General features: G+C 39.2%; 1 protein-coding gene across 1 annotated transcript in view; it reads left to right on the top strand.

The window, feature by feature from the left end:
- The first annotated feature begins 3149 nt into the window (after nt 1–3149).
- igsf21a (immunoglobin superfamily, member 21a) overlaps nt 3150–21923 on the top strand; it is a 521040-nt gene continuing 502266 nt past the window's right edge. The window contains exons 1-2 of the mRNA XM_041783290.1: nt 3150–3187; nt 13690–13812. The gene's annotated coding sequence lies outside the window, so the exon portion shown is untranslated. The remainder of the gene's footprint in view (nt 3188–13689; nt 13813–21923) is intronic.

Here is a 21923-nt window from a genome sequence, read left to right as displayed (position 1 = left end):
AGGCCTCTTTCCTCCTGAGACAGCGATTTACACCAGCAGCTTCAAAAATACACAGATTTGAACCAACAACCTCATGACTCAAAGATAGTTACCCACCCAACTGAGCTAAAACACAGGCTCAAACTAGCTGCACTTTCTCTGAGACTTCACATCAGGAGTAGAACATCCCTATGATCCACAATCTTTGCTGCTGGAGACCATTTTCATACTAGAGTAGAACATCTCTACGATCGACAATCTTTGCTACTGGAGACCATTTTCACATTTTGACTTGCACATCTCCAGGGGTGATAATATTTGCTGCTAAAGACCATTTTCATACTAGAATTGCATATCTCCATGAGTGATAATCTTTGCCGCTGAAGACCATTTTTTATACTTGAGTAGAACATCCCCTTCATCAACAATCTTTGCTGCTGGAGACCATTTTCACATCTTGTGTTTCACATCTCAATCTTGAAAACTTAAGGACATTGGTTAGATTTGAAAGGCCAACTCCAATCCAGGTCTCCTGAAGTCTATATTTGGACTCAGAATTTTAAAATAGATGAACCCATGATAAGATTTGAACCTGTGAACTTCTGATTCTCAGTCAGTTGGCTTTTCCACTAAGCCACTGAGACACAGAGGTGATCATGTTTCTCAGAGAATCTGATCCCTGCTTCTGAGGACTGGACTTAAAAATGCACCAAGAATCAAACCCACAACCTTCCAACTCTATGGCAGGCCTCTTTACTCCTGAGTCAGTAATTTAAACCAGCAGCTTCAAAAACCCACAGAAGACTTGAACCAACAACCTTATGACTCCAAGGCAGTTACCTGCCCAACTGAGCTAACACACAGACTTGATTTAGCTGCACTTTCTCTGAGACTTCACATCAGGAGTAGAACATCTCTACGATTGACAATCTTTGATGCTGAAGACCATTTTCATACTAGAATTGCATATCTCCATGAATGATCATCTTTGCTGCTGAAGATCATTTCATTTTCATACTAGAGTAGAACATCTCTACGATTGACAATCTTTGCTACTGGAGACCATTTTCACATCTTGTGTTGCACATCTCCATGAGTTTATCTTTGCTGCTGAAGACCATTTTCATACTTGAGAGGAGGAGTAAATGATAAACAAGCATTGGCGAAAATGATGAAAAAGTCTTGTACACATCTTGAGCTCTCTCTATCTATGCTCCTCTGGTCGATCTTTATCACCAATGATTGGAACATTCAGTTAATGCTTTTAGCCACTCTGTCATTTTTCTCCTGTGGAGTGAGCGTGCACACAAGAGAGAGGGAGTGAGGCTGCATGCAGGAGAGAGAGATAGAGAAACAGTGGCTGAGGCAAGCAAGGCAGAAAGAGGAGCTGTGAAAATGACAATACAGTGATTTGTTCATAATTTGGAGCTGCATTCAAAATTTTCAGGATGCATGCCTCCTTCCCATTAGTTTTACTGCCAAAATAACTGCAAGCTCTGGAAATTAATGACAGGTATCACCCTCTGTTTCTATGACACTGTGAGTGTTGCAAAGCTCACATAACCCATGGGTGCAGCACGCCTTGTTGCTGGCATGCAACGGTTGCTATGTATCCGCTTTCACGTAACACCTTGACATGCAATGGGTTACGCGGGCCCGTTATCGCTGCTTGCAGCTTTAATTTTTATTGATTTTTATCATTATAAACATGGGTCTGGGATGACAGGAGAATATACAGCATCCTTACATAAATTTTATCCCCTCCCTCAGACCTAAACCTTAATCATTTCAGCATCAGTGCCTGGTCAAAAAAACAAAACAAAAAGCAAAAAAAAAAAAAGCAAAAAAAAAAAAAAGAAAAACAAATACAAGACTGGGTAACCTAGTATATGGATGACCATAACTATCTGGGATGCCTGTTGAGATGCCTGACTGGCGGGGTGATTTTGTCATTATTGTTATTTTTTGTTATCCTAATTTATTGTAGCTACTTAAATGTATACAGTAGCTACATGCTGTCCTCTCCCTCTGTCTCTCCTCTTGATAAAGCTCTACTACTTTATTCAGCTGAAATCTCCTGGACTCCTGAGTTACTCATTTACCTGTTAAAAATTCTTATCCATCTGTCTCTGGTTCTCATTGCCTCAACAAACATCACTCAAAGTTTCAGAGCTTCTATCGCCTTTTATATCCGTTAATGATCAATAAACATCATAATTATTGTATTCCCTGCAAATAAAGACGTGTCAAATGTTTAAGTAATGTTCTCTTAGCAACACAAATGCAGAGATTTTAACATTATTTGTTCAACATAATCATACAGTATTAAGGGAATATTTACCGACTAGATTTTTAACATAGGGCACACCCCCAGCTCACGCAGGCGACACCGACACACACAGCTGGAGCGCACACACACAGCGCTGACGCACTGGTCCTCCGTGGTCAGAGAGGAGCTTTAAGAGGAGAAAGCTCTGCTGTTTATCCTCCAGTATTCTGAAAGCTTTTCCCTAAACAGATAGAAGCCTTGAGTCTGCCCTACCAACATGTTAGAGTGCATTTCAGAGTAGGTGTGTGCGTGAGCGTCGTGTTTGTGTGTGTCACTCTTATACAGAATGAAAGCAGACGAGGATGAGAGGAGAGCAGCTGACGCTGCTGCGTAAAAGACGCATGAACGGTCAAAGAGAAAGGGACGATAGGAGAAAGAGTGACAGGGGGACAGGAGATCATGATGGAAAAATTAAAAACCAAAGCTTGTGCAGGAGTCTCAAATGACGAGTCAGAGTCAAGTCTCAAGTCACCAGTGTGTGCGACTTAAGTGCGACTCGAGTCCCTATCTTTGGTTGCTGTCTTCTCTTGTTTTATTAATGTTTAACTAAAAATTAAACAACGACTGCCGGGGAGCTGACTGGGAACTAAGAATACTGGAAAGACTAAGTAATCACTTTTTTCACTTACACACACACTAAAAGATTCTGAAAATGCTTAAGCACATTTTTAAACTCACAAACAAATAAATACCCAAGAAAACCCCACAAGGGATGCTCTCCTTATCTCTGAACGTGAGATAATGATTCAGCAAGGAGCAATGCAGCCCAAGAGTAAATACAAGCTTCCCACACCTGGTCACAATCAAGGCTAACCAGCCACACCTGACTCTACAGGTGAGCTGAACTGGTTACCTCACCTGTCTCAGTGAGCAGCAAGGGTGAGTGCCCTCACACTTGAGTATATTTAAGAATTAATTCTTATAAATTTACAGTTATATTCTCATGGTGCTCAAGACTGTAGTCCTGTTAATGTGCAACTTTATTCTTTAATGGCAATCTTGTTAATCTATGACATGTATCTTGTAAAATCTCTGTTTTTCTTGTAAATGTGTGACTTTTAGCTATTAATCACATGTGTCATGTTAATTTATGTCTTTAATCCTGGTACATAGTGACCCCTTTTGAATGATCCAGTTTTCTGCAATAATCTTCTACTAATTTTCTTAAATATGTAAAGAAAACATAAAAAGATTTGATATTGTTTGAACTCCTGATGTGACTGACAATTAATTTTTTTGGACTATCTCCCCTTTCTGCTCTGTATGAAAAATAAATTATGAGTACTTGAAAGTTAAAACTTGAAACCTAGTAAGTATTAATAGGTTAGGTTATGTTATGGTCAGTGTACTTTCTGGCAGATTCATTTCCTGGATGGAACCAGACTGAAAAATGAGAGAAACTCTCGATAGTCCGTTTTTCTTTTTCTTCGTTTTTTAAAAAATAGAAAGAAAATGAAAAAACAAGCCATTTTTTCCGTTGTTCCGTTTTAAACCAACAATGGAAAAAAATATAAACAAGTTGTTATTCTGTTTTTCCATTCTTGACCAAAAATGAAAAAATGGAAGAACAAGCCGTTTTTGGTCACAAAACTGAAAAATCAATCACAAAATTTTACGAAGCAGGGTCCAATTTTTGTTTTTGTTTTTGTTTTTTTTTCAATTCCATTATTTTGTTTTATTCATTCAGTGGAATTGTTGAGGAAAAGTAAGCCATGTGGCCATTGGGAAAGGTGAGCATAAAAGTCTCCATGTCAAAACTAGCCATCCATTGTGTTCAACAGTATTATAATAGGCCAAAATGCTCTTTATACAATGTATGATAAATAATTTAAATTGTAAAGATACTGACAGTTTAATGGATTGTAATTTAATTGCCTTTTTATTATCTTTATTCTGAATTCAGGTCCATACATAGCAGGCCTTTTACAGCATGCATTTGCTGATAATTACAGTGCTTAACAAATGTACTAGTATTAGACCACCACCCAAAGTAAGGTTTATGCCACAGCTGCATCATAAAGGGCTTTAATGCAGACTCTTTCATTTTCAGTGAGCTCTCCACATTTTACCATTTTGAAAAGGAATGAGGAATTTCAAACTGAATTCACCTTTTTAGACCCAAATTTAAGCCGGCTCACTGGGCTTCTCTGAGAAGTCAGAAATTAATCAAGCATAACATTCAACCACTAAAAATCATTTTTCTCTTCAGGAATGCAAGTAAATAACTATAATTTGACATATTAATCAAGAAATAATAATGTGCTTTACTATTTTTTCAGGTTTTTTTTGTAAATCAGTAAATTTGGAAATTCATGGATAACAATAATAATTATATTTTAGCATTAAAAATATCATTTTAGTTAAAGATCTTCTACATGTTGGTGTATTAACCATTGCAGAAACATAAAAAATGATTTTGGTAATTACCAATGTTGTTAATTTAGGGCAGCTGTGGCATAAACCTTACTTTTGGTTATGGTTAGGGTGGTTTATAAATTTGTTCAGCACTGTATATACAGTACATATACACATATACATATATATATGTACATATACATATATATATGTATATATATATAACTATTTTTATAATGCTAAACAAAATAGATGGCTCTTGATTTGACATGAAGGCTTTTATTTTGAAATGCTCACCTTTCCCAATGGTCACATGACTTACTTTTCCTCAACAATTCCATTAAATAAAGAAAACAAAATAATTGAATTGGAAAAAAACAAAAACTGGACCCCATTTTTTTAAATGTTATTCTTTTTTTGTGACCAAAACTAAAAACGGAAAAAACGGCTTTTTTGTTTGTTTTATTTTGGGTTTTTTTTTTCGGTCAAGAACAGAAAACAGGAGTAACAGCTCGTTTTTCTCATTTTCTCCATTTTTGGTTAAAAAAACAGCTCATTTTTTAATTTATTTCATTTTTGGTCCAAAAAAAAAAAAAAAAAAAAAAAATGGCAGGTCCGTGGAGGGGGGGGGGGTGTGTGTGTTAAAGAGACAGCAGCAAAAACGAAGTGTTTCAGATGGAGGTCAAAATAAGGGTCTTTCAGGACGCCAGTGTGAGAAACATAAGGGTTTTTTTGAGCTGTAAACCACGTAAAGCTACTACGTAGGTATCAGAGAGATGGTGTAAAGCCTTGAAAAAAGGCATAATACCCCCTCTTTAAATTTTGTTATGCTATCAAACTTTTTTAATGGCTAACAGAAAATAATCATTCTTGTGGAAGAAAATAATTGGAGGATATGGGCTTTTACAAATTGCATGAAAGTATCAATGCTAAAATTGATTTCTAAGTGATGAAGACAACAAAAGTTGTCTTCACCATGAAAGAGCTGCTGAAATACTGGGATAAGGCTCAGTCTGGACCTCAGTGTCCATAAGGCCTGAGGTGGACATGATCCTTCCTGTTCGCTCTCTCACATTTCCTAAATATGCCTGAGGTTTTCACCTCGATCCTCCTGGCAGCTCTTCTTATGGTTTAAAAATGTCTCTAGCAACAGTTTAAGCTTGAATTCCCACATGATGGACCAACATGTGTGTCTCAGACACAAAAAAAAGTCACATCAGCTGTCTCTCAGTGGAAAAACCATTCTTACATCTGCTGGTTTACCGCATTTTGCTCAAGAGCTCCAGCAACCATTGGATTTACGACTGGTACACTCTTGTATGTGTGTGCTACGTGCTAAGTGCTATGTGTGTTAAAAATGGCAAAGAGGGGGAAAATCAGTAATGTGTGGGTGTCTAATGCTTTTTGATAAGTCTGACTATCATTTAGACCAAAAAAATCCTCCATGTGCTAAAACTGGCATGATTGTTGCATAAGGCTGGTAAGGAGAGGTATTAGAACACCAACTATGGCGCCTGCTCTTCTTTACTGCTCTCCTGTTGATTTTTACTGCTCCACAAATGCATTTACATGTCATAGAGAGTAGCTCTATAACTGTGGAGTATATTTTTATAGCTCGCTCCAGCTACTTTCTGCAAATTTGCCTACAAGCCAGACTGACTTTGGCTGTTTCTCACTCTGTTATGGTATTTTCTTTGCAGTGTTGCTCATTGTGTGACTTATTTGCCACAGACAGTTTACCGGAGAAAACAAGAGGAAGGGGATTCTTGCCAAATACTCCTGCTGATGTTTGTTAATATTTCTACTCTGCTGCTCCTTGTTTCTGTGGCTTTTTGAATGGGGGTGTCGCATGGCAGCTGTCCAAGGTGCTGATCTCTACACCGCTGAGATTGGCTCCACAGAGAACCTGATTTTTGTCCAGATTTGCCCATACCCCCAAAATGATCAAATGGATGTTTGTGACCTGATGTGAAGCTTGTTCTGAGCAACTAATTGTCAGTTACAATTGTCAATTGTAAGTGTGTGGTGTAGATAGGATTTATTTAGTGCTCCCTAATGTGTCAGAGCCTCCCTAACTTCAAATTGATCAATTTAAGTTTAATCAGGAAAGTCTCTGAAGTCACGTTTCATCGCACAAGTTTCTATGAGATCTCATGTGTATGGAATCTCCTCTGTGACAGCAGGTGTGTGGTCTTGTGATTTGGCCAAATGGCCTTGTTTGTGGACTAGCTCTCAAACTCGCAGCTTAACTTGGCAGGCAGGGATGCCCTCTGGAGGAATCTGGGGCTCCGTGGGATCCCACATTCACTCGTCCAGCTGATGTCTGCCCTATATTCTAGTACAGAGAGTGCTGTGAAGTGCTGGCTCCATCTCTGACTTCTTCCTAGTTGAATCTGGAGCAAGTCAGGGGTGTGTCTTAGCTCCTAGTGCTTTTGTACCTGTGTAGACTGGATAATAGGGTGGGTAACAGGGGCAGTGAACTGAAGAATGTCATTTTTCGATGTCCAGATCACTGGATTTTGCTGATGATGCTGTGATCCTTGTGGAGACTGTACAGTAGATGTCATAGTAGAGGCTCCTACCTTGCTGAGTGAGGAGGCTGGAGCATTGGAAATGCACACCATAACAAAGATCCAGGCATTTGGGGATGCCTTGGATGCTGCCATCAAATCTATGTAAGTGAATGATGAGAGCATGGAAGTGGTGGAGCAGTTCATCAAGCAGCATAATCTATTGTTTTGTTAACTGCAAGGCTAAGATCAACTGCTGACTTGGCCCAGCACATGGGGCAGTTGGTTTACTAGGCAAGACAGTGTGGCGCTCATGGTATCTGATAATGCAGACGAAAGTCAGAGTCTTTTTTTCCTTGGTCCCCCAGGTCTTACTATACTGTTGTGAGGCCTGGACACTAACTGATGGCCACTGCTGCCAGCTGGACTTCTTTGGTGCATTTTTTGTATCATTGGCAAGACGTGTGTTGTATGCTGACTTCATAAGTAGAGTCGAGTTGGGAAGGGTCAGGATACGAGAGCAGCAGCTGCACTTCTAGGGCCACCTGGCAAGTTTTCCCAGGCCTGATCCAGCTCACTGGATACTGGATGACCAGGACCTGATGCTGCACCAGACTTCAGGGGTGGCGAAAATTTGTTAAAAGAAAACTACCTGAAATCCCAATGCTCCTAGCTTTGGCTATCCCTTGTGTGGAGGTGTAATAATCATCTATGATTATTGACTATTAGCTTCAAACCAGCACTGGCAAAAATGCATATTACAAATCTTAAGAGAACAAGTGCCTGCCTTTGAGAGAAATCAAAGACAGATTTGACTTTGACTGAGTCAGATCTGACATGCTTTTGACTTGCAAGAAAAACGTCAGATTTACCACAAGTCTACATAACATTTTATTTCAGGAAAAGCGAAGCAAAAAGTAAGGCCTGAGTTGATCTGATAAAGCAATAATCTGCCAGTGAGAAAATCTAAATTGACTTGTTAAATGTCTTAAAAGGAGTTGAGTCATCAGAATTGGTAAGTCCAGTATATAATTCATTTCAAGACACTGAATAATGCTTTTGCTTACCCACAGGCAGATTTTACTGCCATTTCTTACTTTTGTATCTGAAATTGTAAACCAGATTATCATGTAGTCTTGAAATTCTATGTATAGAGTTGAGCTTTTGCTGTGCTTTTTAATGGTTTGATATCAAAAGTGACCTGAGACTGCTTTTGTGATCTACAACTTGTAACACTATAAAGAATAAAAGTGTGTGTGTGTGGGGGGGGGGTATTTTAGGCCACTTTAGGTGAAGTTATCAAAATTCTATCTTAAAAATGATATTTACTATATCTCCTCCACTGTAAAATATTAAAATAGATCAAATTTGATACAAGCTGTGTGTGCAACCTAAGGTAAGACTTTTTCAGGAAGAGTATGACACAATTTGTATAAAATCGATTGGAGTGAGAAGGGCTTTGGAAAGCAAATAAAATTGGTTGCCTTTTTCCATTTACATCACAGTGCTGCCCAAAATAGAGCAGATTTTATTCTTTGGTACAAAAGCCAAATTGAAGTAAACCACAGCAATGTCAGACCAGTTTGCAATATGAAGTGGAAGGTCTAAATGATGCATAAATGCTGCATAATAAGTCCTTTCTATTTCAGAGTAGAATTGATACACAGGGTTCGTGTTTCCAACATTAATGAGAACTATTCTGGTTTATGTTGGTGTATTTGTAGTCCAAGCTGTACTGAGTAAAGCTGACTGTATACAGGTGGAACCTCATCTACACTAATGACAAACCAGCTGCCAATGGATTGTATTCTAATAATGATTTTAGGTCTTTATATCTGAATGTAAGTAAAGCTAATTAAACATCATAATTCAAACATTTCAATCTGAGCGACAAATCTGCCTAAAACACATTTTAAAGTGTTATTTTTCCTCTTTAATTATCAATCTCTATCTTCAAAACACAAATTTATAACTAATATTATCGCAACACTACAAACAGAGCAGGCCCAGGCTGGCCTCTTTGTTTTTTTATCATTTCTAAAGAGCCAACATTAATCCACCACGGCTCATCACTAAGCAACACTTGGCAAAGTTACAGTGGCCAGGAAAAAACTTGATTTAACCAGGAGGAAATTTCCAATAAAACCAGACTTGTTGAACAGCCATCTGCTAAAGCTGTGCTGATGGTGTGAGTGGGGAGAGAGATGCAGAAAGAGAGAGACGGGTAGAGACGAACAGAGCAATAATGAGTAAGAGAGACCAATGAATGACAGAGTCCCTAAATTTGTCCTGTTTTGTCTATATAACTACGATGCTAATAATAATGGTAACAATACATGTAGATTTAGCAGTGATAGGTATGTTTGATTTTAGACTTATCATTCTAATACTAGCATTAGAAACTACAATCATAACAGAATGACGCCGAGTGATACTGACAATGGCAGTTAAAGGTGCAGTAATAAGTTTACATGAAAAATACACAGACTGTGGTGATATTAATAGAAACTTGACAATGAAAACTGAAAGCAATTTAAGAAAGCTAATGGTTTTATCCCCCAAAGTGCTACTCAGGAATGTTGGAGATCCCCATGCTCCCACATCAAATCTGTTCCTAAATCTGCCTTTTCTGCCTTAAAAACTATCTCATCTCTCCATACCAGTCCATCCCAAACAACAGTATGTCACGGCCCAATTTAAAAACAAACATCTTCTTTAGCCCACAAAGACTCTAACAACCATTAACATGGGATTCAGAGTATTTACCTCTGTATATATATTTCTCAGAGAATTTTAATACAAACACAAAGTTTTCAGAAACATTAACTTTACTAGGAAAGATTTTCACGGCATTTCAATGAGTTGCCAAGTACAATTAACAAGCCACCATTTTTTTTAATCAGGCATCTACAAGGTCACATTGTTTTTCTAATATTAGTTCTTTCACCATCCTTTGTTAGTTTCCTAACTCTTTCCTGGTAATGTTAGTGATTTGCAAGGCTCTGATAAATTAGTATTATTGGGAAGCTAGTGATTTAGAATAATGTTTTTTGTAATGTTTAACCTAGTGTTTTTGTAAATGACTTCTCATGACCCACCTGCAGCACCTCCTGGGCCCACCTGGAGGCCACTGCCCACACTTTGGGAAATATTGCCATCAACAGTTTCCTGTCTGGGGTACCCAGCAAAGCCCTGACCAGATTCAATCAGGATTTAGACCCAGATATAGAACAATTTCTGCAGCAACCCTTTTTAAAGGCAATGTTATCAGTTCAGTTGATAGAGGTAAAAAATATGTAGTTCTCGTCAGTTATTTATCAAATATTTATCAAATATGATGTCTTCCCTTTGTCTTAAGGCAGGGCTGTTCAATTACAAATTCAACTGGGCCAAACTTCGAAATCAAGAAATGTAGCTGGGCCAGACATGTTCGGCACTCAGTAAGCAGGTGGTAATGTCAAATTTTGAACCAACACCGGTCAATGTGAGGACAAATATGCACTTTTTATTCATAGTCTCCCTTTTAAATTTGGCAACATGACAAAAGCACATCAAAAAGGGCATATAAACACAACAACAGAGCTGTGTTTGAACACAACCTGAGTTAATGTTTTTTTTTTTTTTCACTTTAATAAAGATAAAATAAACAGAATGAAAAAAATAAAATGAATTTCTGTAAATAATAGTTTTGACCACATCTTTGACCACAGCTACAGTTGTTTTATACTTGGTATCTTGGGGCTACTTCTGTCAGATTCACTAGCCACGCTTCAAAACAACTCGGTGCGTTGTAGGTAGATTGTTGCTAGGCTACGCGGAGTGTTGCATTCACTGTCAGAAATACTGTTGGAATTCATGAAAACTTGTGAAACAGGTTGCCCTCTGCATTTCTGGCATGACCACAGGCTGGGCCACTTGGGGGTTGGTTCTGGGCCACATGTGGCCCCTGGGCCACTAGTTGAATAGGCCTGTCTTAAGGTATTAGCTTGTAAATGCTACATGCAGGGGCACCTCAGGGCACTCACTTTGGACCACTTCTTTTTTCATGACATTACTGAAACAAATGAAAATTGTGAAAATCAATGTTATGCTGATGATACATATTAATATTCTTATGCACCTTCATACAGCCAAGCTCTCTCACAACTGTGCAGCAAAATCACCAGTGTTAATTCAACTCCAATAGTATTAAATTTCATACTTCTTCTGATTTTATATAATTCTCAGAGGTTCCAGGTTAAATGTACACTTTGGAAAGTGTTAATATTCTAACCATCATAGCAAATTTTTACCACTCACAGTGTTGCTTTTTTACACAGTTAAGTATCCTTCCAACAGAACATTGTGTTATTTTCCGTTACTTTGGGTAACATTACAACATTTTGGACACATTACAATTCACTTTGCATACTTTAGATTGCCAACATGACTTGAAGACTTATTAAACTAGAAAAGCACTCAGAGAACAGACCTCCGTCATTAGCCCTATCTCCCAATAGTGAAGAATCCTTTTAAAACATTCTTGGATCCAGACGGTGATTACTCCCTCCCCGGTGGGGTGGAGACACGGCGAGGCAATGCATTGGCTTCGCTACGTATGAAAGTCATGGCAGAAGCACCCATGGTCTCACCTGATGACTTAAAGTCATGGCAGAGGGTGAATATTCCTCTATTCCTCCCAGTATGGTGAGTCTTCTCGCTACAATTCACTGTCTTTCTCTCTGTTACGCTCCAACTCGTCTCCTCGACCGGGCGTGCGTCTTTCAAACTCTATAAACTCCAAAACTTTAAATAAGTTACTCATGTCTGCCATCTCCTGGCCAAAAGTGGTAACAGCGCAGACCTCTGCCATTAGCCCTATCTCCCAATAGTACAGAATCCTTTCAAAAATCCCTGGATCCAGATGGTGATCCGGATCAGTCCCAAAATCTAATCAGTTCTTCCCTATGCCATTTCTGACATTTCCTGAAAATTTCATGAAAATCCATCCATAACTTTTTGAGTTATGTTGCTAACAAACAAACGAACAAACAAACGAACAAACCTACCTGATCACACAACCTCCTTGGAGGAGGTAAAAAATACAGCCTTCTCTGACAACAATAAAGAAAATCAACACAGGCAGAGCTAAGGACAACTTTCGATTAAGACTTAGCTCACTACCCTTCACGTTACTCGACCTTTTACTACAGAGGGGAGGTCACTAACTCAGTGGATAACTTCACCCTTGGTGAAAAAGTGTCAAATATAACAAAAACATCAACAATCCACCAGAAACATGAGCAAAGTGATCCCAGAAGTGATCACTGTCCAACAAGAAAAATATAAAACACAGATTAACACATTTAAAACATATAACAACACTCTGCCCAAGTCCATGATGGGAAATCGCTTTAGATCAACCCACCCTCTACAGAGGTAGATTAACACTGTAAATTTTATCCAACACTGAAGGGCCATTTAACTCAGAATGAGTTAACCTAAACTTTTGGAGTTCAATCAGTTCTGTAATGTTTAACTCTGAGATTTCAACACTCTAGTTTTTTAAGTTGCTACATGGTTTCCAGTCAGCTCTGATTAATCTGATTAATCTAAAACTCACACTGAATGACACAAAAATAAAACACATGCCTCTCTCAAGACAGAACTTTGCTCCTCCTGATGCACGTTTGTGCATGCTAAACAATTTAAGTATTGAACCTGTTTAAAAATTCAAGTATTTAGGTATTTAGTTAGATCAGAGCCTGTCTTTTAAATCAGACATGTCAAGTTTAAATGAAAAACCCAGATAGGGTTTTTTACAAGAAAAAAAAAAAGAAATCTTGCTTAAAAATGAAACAAAAAAAAAAAAAAATTACCGTAACATTTATAATAGTACCACAGTTGTAAGGTTAACATAGTGTTAGCAGTTGGAGTCGGCCTAGTTCACAGCGGCAGGTCATCCACACAAGTTGATCTATAAGCCATGAGAGCCCATTAGCTCCAAGAAAGATACAAATCTCTACAACAGACCTGACAAAGCAGGTTATAATGTCTGCAAACTTTATTCCACTTCATTGTGAGTAAATCACTTTGAAATTGGTTCATTTTTCAGGCTCTTTCTGCTGGAGTGAGTGTGAATGCAGCAGCTGTGTGACTGATATTCTGCTGCTGAACTGATTCCCAGGCACTGCTATGCAATTTTATGGACAAAGAATTGACAGTGTTTAGATTGTAGACATGAATGCCACATGGAAAAAGAAGCTTTGCCTAGAAGAAGTCCAGTTTCAGCCTCTGGGCTCCCTAGAAATGTGGGTAGAATAACATCAACTCCTAGGGGCATACTGTGTGCTAATGGTGAGAGACTGTGCTATTTTAACATTAGCTCAGTCAAATATAATTTATGCTTTGTTATTCTGTGCATTGTGTAACAACCAGTAGTCCAGTGCTCATGCTAGGTTTTCCAAAGGAGGCATCAGTTGATGTTTGTTCATATTTCTCCTCCTCTTGTCTTCCTTTGTGCTGCTCTCTGTACAGGAGTGTGCCACGGCTGCTGTCCAAGGTGCTGATCTTTAGACTGCTCAGGAAGCAGGATCTGTCTGGGTCGCTCACCATCATTGATGCGCTGACTTTCAAGAATCCCACTGCACTCCACTCACGGTAAATACAGCTTTTTCTTTTTTGTTGTCGTTTATTGTGCCCATTGAGCCGCCTCAGCGGTCAAATGTTGCTTTTAATCCACAGTGGATGAGCATTTACGAAGGAAGGGATCCAGAGAAAGTCAAAAGAAGTACTATAATGGCTATCCAAGGCACAAAACCTTTCAGATGGTCAGACACAATTTTGAAAAATAAGTGGAGTGATAGAAGTTTTGAATTGGAAAAGGCAAAGAAGATCTTTTTTTTTCCTTTTTTTAATAACCACTCTGCCTCAGAAAAGCACCTGATGATCTTCAGTACAAAAAAAGCTGGATTGGGCCAAACCAATCTGTGGAGTCACACCAGTTTTCAAAATTGAGGAAGACAAACCTCAAAATCAGCTGGGTAAAATCCGCATAAACTTTATTTTTGATCCGTGATGTGGAGCTATCCATGGTACTGACACATGCTCCTACTTGATTTTCTATCAGAGGCACCAGGTGTGGCGGAGCAAAACACAGAGCAGCTAATATTTGTTAGGCTGTGGCGCATATGTGCAGCTGTCCCAAACTATTTGAATTGCAATTTTCAGGTGTCTGATGTCAGTTTTTCTTCATGCAAAAAAAAAAAAAAAAAAAAAAAAAATTGGAAAATCCTCCTGTAGGTTTGTCACACATTAAACATGATCATAAATATAGCTGCAGGTCAAAAGATGTAGGTATTTCATTGATGCTGTATATCCACCTAATGTAGCGATCAAGCTTAGCATGTGGCCTGAGGACATAAATGCACATGTGACTGCAAACATGCATCTGTGTCGAGGAAAGGGTCACACTCTTTACCAGCAGTATATCAGACATTTTTTAACATTTAATGAGCACTGTATGTTACTTTTTTTTTAATAAGGTTGCTGCATGACATAAATGTAATACCTAAATTCTCAAAAAGCTGGGGTATAAAATGTGGACAAAAATGGAACGCAAATGCTTTTCAAAACAAATGATTAAATCAATTAAGAAATGTACCATCCTATGATATTACTTTCTGTTCTATGGCTTGTCTCCTGTCTTATTTTGAAAACATGAACAGCCTGAAAAAAAGAAAGAGACTATATATTTCTAGATCTTATATACCACATTTCTGTTTTACTAAAACACCAAAGATCTTAGGGAGGGTTTGTCTGCTCTGAGGCTGCCAAAATTAGCTTAGCAAATATTGACTTAAACCATGAAATATCAGTTAAGTACTTTATGTGAAGGTCTTTTGATGAGAAAAGCATGCATAAGCCTTTTTTAGAGTTTTATCAGTGAAACAATAAAATTCTCTATTGATTTTTGGTGGCAGTTTGTCACTTTTTCTTCTCACTTGGGTCCTGGGGGGCTTTGCTTTTTCTTAGGTACATGTAGAGGGGGCTAAGAAGAAAAATGCATTAATGGACATGTTTTACAACATTTTGTCCATGTTCTCACCCTTACATATAGACAATTACATACCAACTCATAAACTTGCTTAGACTATTACTATAAAAAAGGGTTAGATCTCTTTAAAGGTCAGGAAATGGTTGGCAGAGGGACTTTCAAGGAAAGCAAGGAAAAAGAGAGAGAGAAAGCCAGACAATAGGTCCCGATAAATGCTCTATAACTAATAATAAGTCAAGTGTTGAGGCCTTTTAAGGGGTGCTTAAAAGAAATTTTAAGCACACCCTAGACTGGTAGCCAGTCAATCACAGGGCTGACATATAGAGACAAAAAACAGGCACTCACACTCACACGTACCCCCTATTTAAAATTATCACTTAACCCCATGAGCAGGTGATGGTGGGAGGAAGTCGGAGTTCCAGGAGAGAACCTATGCATGCTGGACCACCTTCTTGCTGTGAGGGAACAGCTCTAACTCCTGCACCACTGTGCAGCCTTTAGTGCAGGGGTGTCCAAACTATGGCCCAGGGGCCAAATGAGGCCCATGAGCCATTTTTGACTGGCCCTCAACAAATTCTAGAAATTAAATGAAATATGGTCCACATAGCTTGTACTAGACTACATTATTCTTCTTAGTTTCTGTACAAAGCAATGCTACCATGCTAATTCTGTAAACAAACATTTTGAAAAGATTAATTTGTTACTGTTTTTTTTTTTTTTTTGTACATGGCTAAATTGAAACAACATCATAAATGGTAAATATATTGGCAACCAAAATAATAAAAATACCTTGAACTATAACAACCTGATAGATCATGACAGCAAGCAGCAGCACCAATGATGTTCCAGGGATAGAGACAGTCAAATCAATAGCTGACCAGAGCCCCTGAAATCTGATTCACCACCTCAAACTCCTTAAAATGATTAGTTATTTGCCTACTAACTTCATATCCTCAAGGTGAGGTGTATGAAAGTGGCCCCACCATCCTTATTTATCTCTGCATGTGGCCCAGAACGGAAAAAGTTTGGACACCCCTGCCTTAGTAGAATTTCAAAGTGCAGTTATCTCTAAGTGCAATTAGAGATTTTAATCTTTTGACAGCCTTACCATAAATGCATGAAAATGTTTTCATTAGGTTTTCCGATTAGATTACACTGAAGTTTCATATGAACAGACCTCTATTGTTTTCGTACCTTGACAGTTTTGGCTGCGCTCTGCTGCCTTCTTCAGACGTGTCTGGTCATGCATCCGAGCCACAAAGCGACAAGCCCAACAGGAACAGCTTAAGTCCGCAACCTCAGACCACTGCAAGAGGAAGAACCATCTCATGGATTGGGATAAGGCAAAGGCCAAAGGCACAGAGAGAAACAAATACATCGCTGGATCAGGGAGGCCATCGAGATCCAAAAACGCGCCCGCCAGACTGTAAATCGGGATGAGGGGGCGTACCAACTTTCTCACATCTGGGATACAGTTCTGAAGAAGTCAGACTGCAGAAGGCGCTGTCATCCTACTGCTTCAAGTATGAAGACAGCGCCAAGAAAACCTGTATAAGTCAGTTGACCAGACACGTCACTGCAACATCACGTGACACTTCTGAAGAAGGCAGCAGAGCGAGTTCATATGAAACTTCAGTATAATGAAAAGTTTTTGTGTGCTGGTGACCCACCACATACAGCAGGTGCCCTTTTTATCATTTTTGCCCCTGTCCCTCAAACACCCTGAGCCCACTGCTGCATGGCAGCACATTTAATTAACCAGTTTGTGTGATTATTTGTGCTTTACTTAAAAGACACTGTTATTATACAAGGTGCTACCCAGCAAGCCACTGAGTATGCTTGGTGATGACTAGAAAATGATGTTCCACCCAGAAGCCACAAATAAATGACAAACCCAAATCCGTCTCTGATAGCAGAGAGGCCGTCTGAGTTCTGGCCACAAATAGCTGGATGGATTGGTGTGAGAATAAATGAAAAGACAACAGGAACGAGAGGAGAAAGAGTTATCCTCACGGTGATGGAGTCTGTTTTATCCACTTGTCAGGGTCCCTTTCCCTCCCAATCCTTCAGATCCTTAATAAAAAGCTTGAAAACATTTTGAAGCTTATTGATTTGTGCCCATGGAACAAAGAGAAGAGTAAGCACATGAAACAGTGCACTCTTAAAAGACTGAGGACCCGTCTGTGTTAGTGGTTTGGACGCCATATTGACAGGAACACGTTCAGCTATGTTAGCCCAATAAATTGTTGTTGACACTGCCCTCTAGAGATGTGCGATGGTGCATTAGCACTGCAGACCTTAACCAAGGAAGCTTCCTCTCCTCTCTGTCTGCAGTGAGAGAGGCTCCAGCACTGCAGCTACATGCATTCTTGAGAGTCTCAGCTTTATATTCGTGACACCTTTTCCTTTTCACGCTGTTGTCTTTTGAGCACAAGCTCATTCAACTTATTATTCAGCTGGGTGTTGTCGCACTGCATGACAAAGTTTCTAATAATGAGCAGAGAGTATGGTCCACCAAATCGCTTCCTGCCAGAAAACTGCTTTCCCCAGGTTCCTGTATAGGTAAAAAGCCTTACTGGGTCACCGCTGCTGAGATCAATACAAGTTTACAGCCTTGATATATTGAGTCGGCTTTGCTGAAAATGGGAAAGCAATGGCTTTATTCAACTGAATTCATATTTTTTGGGAGAATGGATTTGGCATGCTGGTGGCTGTCTTCCTGAATAACTTATTGCCCTGACTTTGAAAGAGAACCCTGAGGACCATTTCACAAAAGGTTTATAGTGCTGCAAACATCATTTCAGAGCAAAAGAGAGCACCGAGCCAGGGCTAGCCTTGCTAAGGTGATGCTGATTAAAATGACATAGCCTGAAGCTCCTGTCAAAGTTTGGCGAGTCTTGACAATACTTGAACTCTTCTTGTGAAAAGGCGACTAGAATGATGGAAAGTACAAAATTTAACTCAATTTAAAGTCTGAATCCATCCATCATTGTGGCTGCAGTGGTGCTGGAATTGGAATTCTTTATAAAAAGTCATTTTTTAAGGATACATTTTGGGGGTAATTTTAATGGACTGATATTTAAATTGTGCCCAACCTGTACTTAGAAAAGACGTCCTGATTTTCAGTGAAATTCTGAAGAAAATGTGGTTAGAGACAGTCATTCACGGCCATTTTCCCATAATTAAATCATACAAGTGACATTCCATCAACTAGAGTGGTTTCCCTGTTCTGATCCCATTTTTTTCCATTACTACCCGTGGCTCAAAGTGTCTTAATATGCAGCTTAAAGTTCATTTAATGTGTCCTTTCTAAACATTGTTCTCTAGCTCATTGTCTTTAAGTAGTATAAAAGTGTGTTCACTTCTAATGGAAGGCTTAAAATCTCCCTCAGAATGGCAGTCAGGGAAAAGAACCAGGTCACATAAGCATGGGACTTTAATCTGAAAGAGCAGTTTTTGATAGCTTGTCCAGTGCAATCCCAAATGGAAATGCCTAGACCAAATTTAGGCTGGTATATTTGGAAACTGAGGTTTTCCTCCTCTGTTTTGCAAATAATCCCATCCACACACGCTAGATTCTCAAAAATGATTTTCATTGGAATAAAAATGCAAAAGCATGCCATTTCAACAGCAGACTGCCCTCCACTATGCAAATAAAGCAGCTCACTCTGATACATCAACAATGTCCATGACATGCAAAAGTGTTCTCACCGTTCCTCTGCAATGACCATTTTATTTTTAAAGTTGTCACACCAACCCAAACCAGGTCAACTGCAGAGAGTCAGTGGAGTTTGGCCATTCAGGCATCTATGTTCATCATCATCATCATTGCAGGAGAGCAACTATGTGGACAATAGTCACATTCGCCAGGACCGAATCCTGAGCGTCATCCTGGACTCTGCCCTATCCTTCTAGTCCCTCATCAAATCTATGACCAAAGCTGCCTTTTCCACCTCAAGAACAAGCCCAGACTCAGACCATCACTTACACATCCAGTGGCAGAAACCCATACATGCATTCATCACCTCCCATCTGGATTACTGTAACAGAGTCCTGTCTGGGGTACCTAGCCCTGGACATGCTCCAATACATCCAAAACTTGGTTGCCAGGGTTCTCACCCACACTTGGCCCTGGCAGCACATCACCCCTAACCTCATCAACCTCCACTGGCCCCCAGTTAGATTCCGAATCAAATACAAAATCCTCCTCCTCACTTTCAAATCCCTTCGTACCCTTGCCCCTCAATACCTCTCTGACCTCCTTAAATTATTTAAGTGGTAGACGACAAAGTGTTAAAGCTGATGGTCAGTTATCCAGCTTTCTAAATGTTCAAAATGGTGTCCCACAAGGATCCATATTGGGCCCAATTTTATTTATTATTTACATAAACAAGTTGTGTATGAATGTTACTGAGGCAGTTTCATTTCTATGCAGACGATACAGTCATGTACGCATCGTCCTCTTCCTTAGAAAGTACAACCAACAAACTACAGGTGGCCTTTAATGTTGTCCAGAGAACCCTCTGTGACCTAAGACTTGTTCTTAATGCCAACAAGACCAAAATGATGCGCTTCTCACGGTCTAAATCACAAGTCCAAGGCAGTGCTCAGATTTTTACCTTAAACGATGAGGCAATTGAATGTGTTGAAACATACAAGTTCCTTGGCTTTTTGTTCGAAGAGAATCTGGCTTTTAACCATCATATTGATTGTCTTGTAAAGAAACTGAGGGTGAAATTGGGTTTCTTCTATCGAAACAAACGCTGTTTTTCTTTTGCTGCAAAGAAGAGACTCATTCAAGTAACATTTTTGTCTGTAATGGATTATGGTGATGTTCTTTACATCCATGCTACCTCATCCTCGCTGAAAATGTTGGACTCAGTCTACCATGCTGCCTTGCGATTTATCACTGATCTGGGTTTTCAGACCCATCATTGTGTTCTATATGAGAAACTTGGTTGGTCATCCTTATACAATAGAAGGATGGAACATTGGTACATCTTTCTTTATAAGGCTATTTTACATGAATTACCTTCTTATCTTTGTTCCTTACTGACTCCAAAAGCTGTCAGTAGCTTTAATCTTCTTTCTCATGGACTCATCATGAATGATGTTCCTCGCACTCACTCTGTCTTTGGTCAAAGAGCTTTTAATGTTTTTGCTCCATCGTCTTGCTCAGAGTTACAGGGTCATCTTAAACTTGAGTGTTGTGTTAGTTTAGGAGATTTCAAAACTAGAGTTAGGGAACATTTGACCAGTGTGTGCACATGTTTTTCTGCTGAAAGCTGCTGATTTTTTAATTTATGTAACCTATGTTCTATGTCCTGTTAAATAAATAAAATAAAATAAATAAATCAATATACACCAACCCGACGCCTACGGTCCTCAGTCACTGACCTTCTCACTAATCCTACCTCCAAACTTCGTACCTTTGGAGACAGAGCCTTCAGGACTATGACCCTCATCCTGTGGAACAACCTACTGCAAACATCCACAATACTCCCTCCTTGGATGTGTTTAAAAAATTCCTCAAGCACCATCTGTTCACCACAGCCTACAATCTCTCCTAAACTTGTCCCCCCAACATACACTTAACTTAGAGTTTGTCTTCTGTGTTATGTCTTTGAGTCTTTGGGCAACAAAGAACACCATGCTGCTGTTTTTATTGATTTAAAAATAAAAAATACAACAAATAATCAAAATAAGCTATAAAACATATTTTTCTATGAGCCGGGTTTCTTTCTGCTGTAAAATGGGCTTGTTAATATGCAACCTAACAGGGATTCCTCAGATTTTGCTTTCAGACTCAAGTGAACACTTCAGGAACTGAAGTGTTTTGTGCTTCTTTGTTGGCTTCATTTTTCAACACTGGAGGCTGCATCTTGATCTAACCACAAGGCTTGATCTTTTAACAGGAGCCAAGTTGTAACATTAACATAATACAATTGTTATCATTTTGCCATGTATTCTACATTTGACGATGATTTCAAAGTCATTACATGTAAAATGAATGTCAGCAGGAAGTTTCGAAAGTCTAACAAAGACAACAGCATTGCTTTAATGTGAAAGCATAACCTTATGATGAATATATTTATCACTAACTTGGCTGCAGCTTCCTGTACATACCAAACTGAAACAGCAGCACCTGCTGTACATAATCATATTTCAAAGCTACGGGCAGCTGAGCATGTTGTCTTATTTGCAGAGCATGCTTACCTTTCATTCCACATAAAGAGGAAGTGTTAAAAGCATCTCCAGTTGAATCCTCCATGGTACTTGAGCCTACACTTGCCTGTCTGCATGATAGATGACCCTTCACCAGACAAATGATTGCAGCCAATTTGGAGCAGAAGAGTGCTTTGAACCTGTCGGATCAGGACCATTACACAGCTGCACATATGGATCAAACAGGTCTTTATGTTGTTTCATGGTTATTCAGGAAAAAGTGTATGTTGTCTTCCCTGCTTTGAGTTGCATACATGGTGTATGGATAAAAGTCTCTATGAAGGAACCCTTACAAATGCCACTGGTTCCACCAGGATTCAATTTGGTGTGCATTTGTGTTTTAGGTTTCATTTGCACATGCATCGTCCCCCAAACTGTGACAAAGAGCGCTCTAAGATAACCTTCCACTTGACCCAAATAAGGTCACTGATATCTAGTCGAATCCTACTCCATTTCCATCCCCCTGACTGCACTCTGACTAAACCCCATC

The sequence above is a fragment of the Cheilinus undulatus genome, linkage group 3 (genome assembly GCF_018320785.1).
Source record: "Cheilinus undulatus linkage group 3, ASM1832078v1, whole genome shotgun sequence".
Lineage (NCBI taxonomy): Eukaryota > Metazoa > Chordata > Actinopteri > Labriformes > Labridae > Cheilinus > Cheilinus undulatus.
This window is presented reverse-complemented; position numbering and strand designations above follow the sequence as displayed.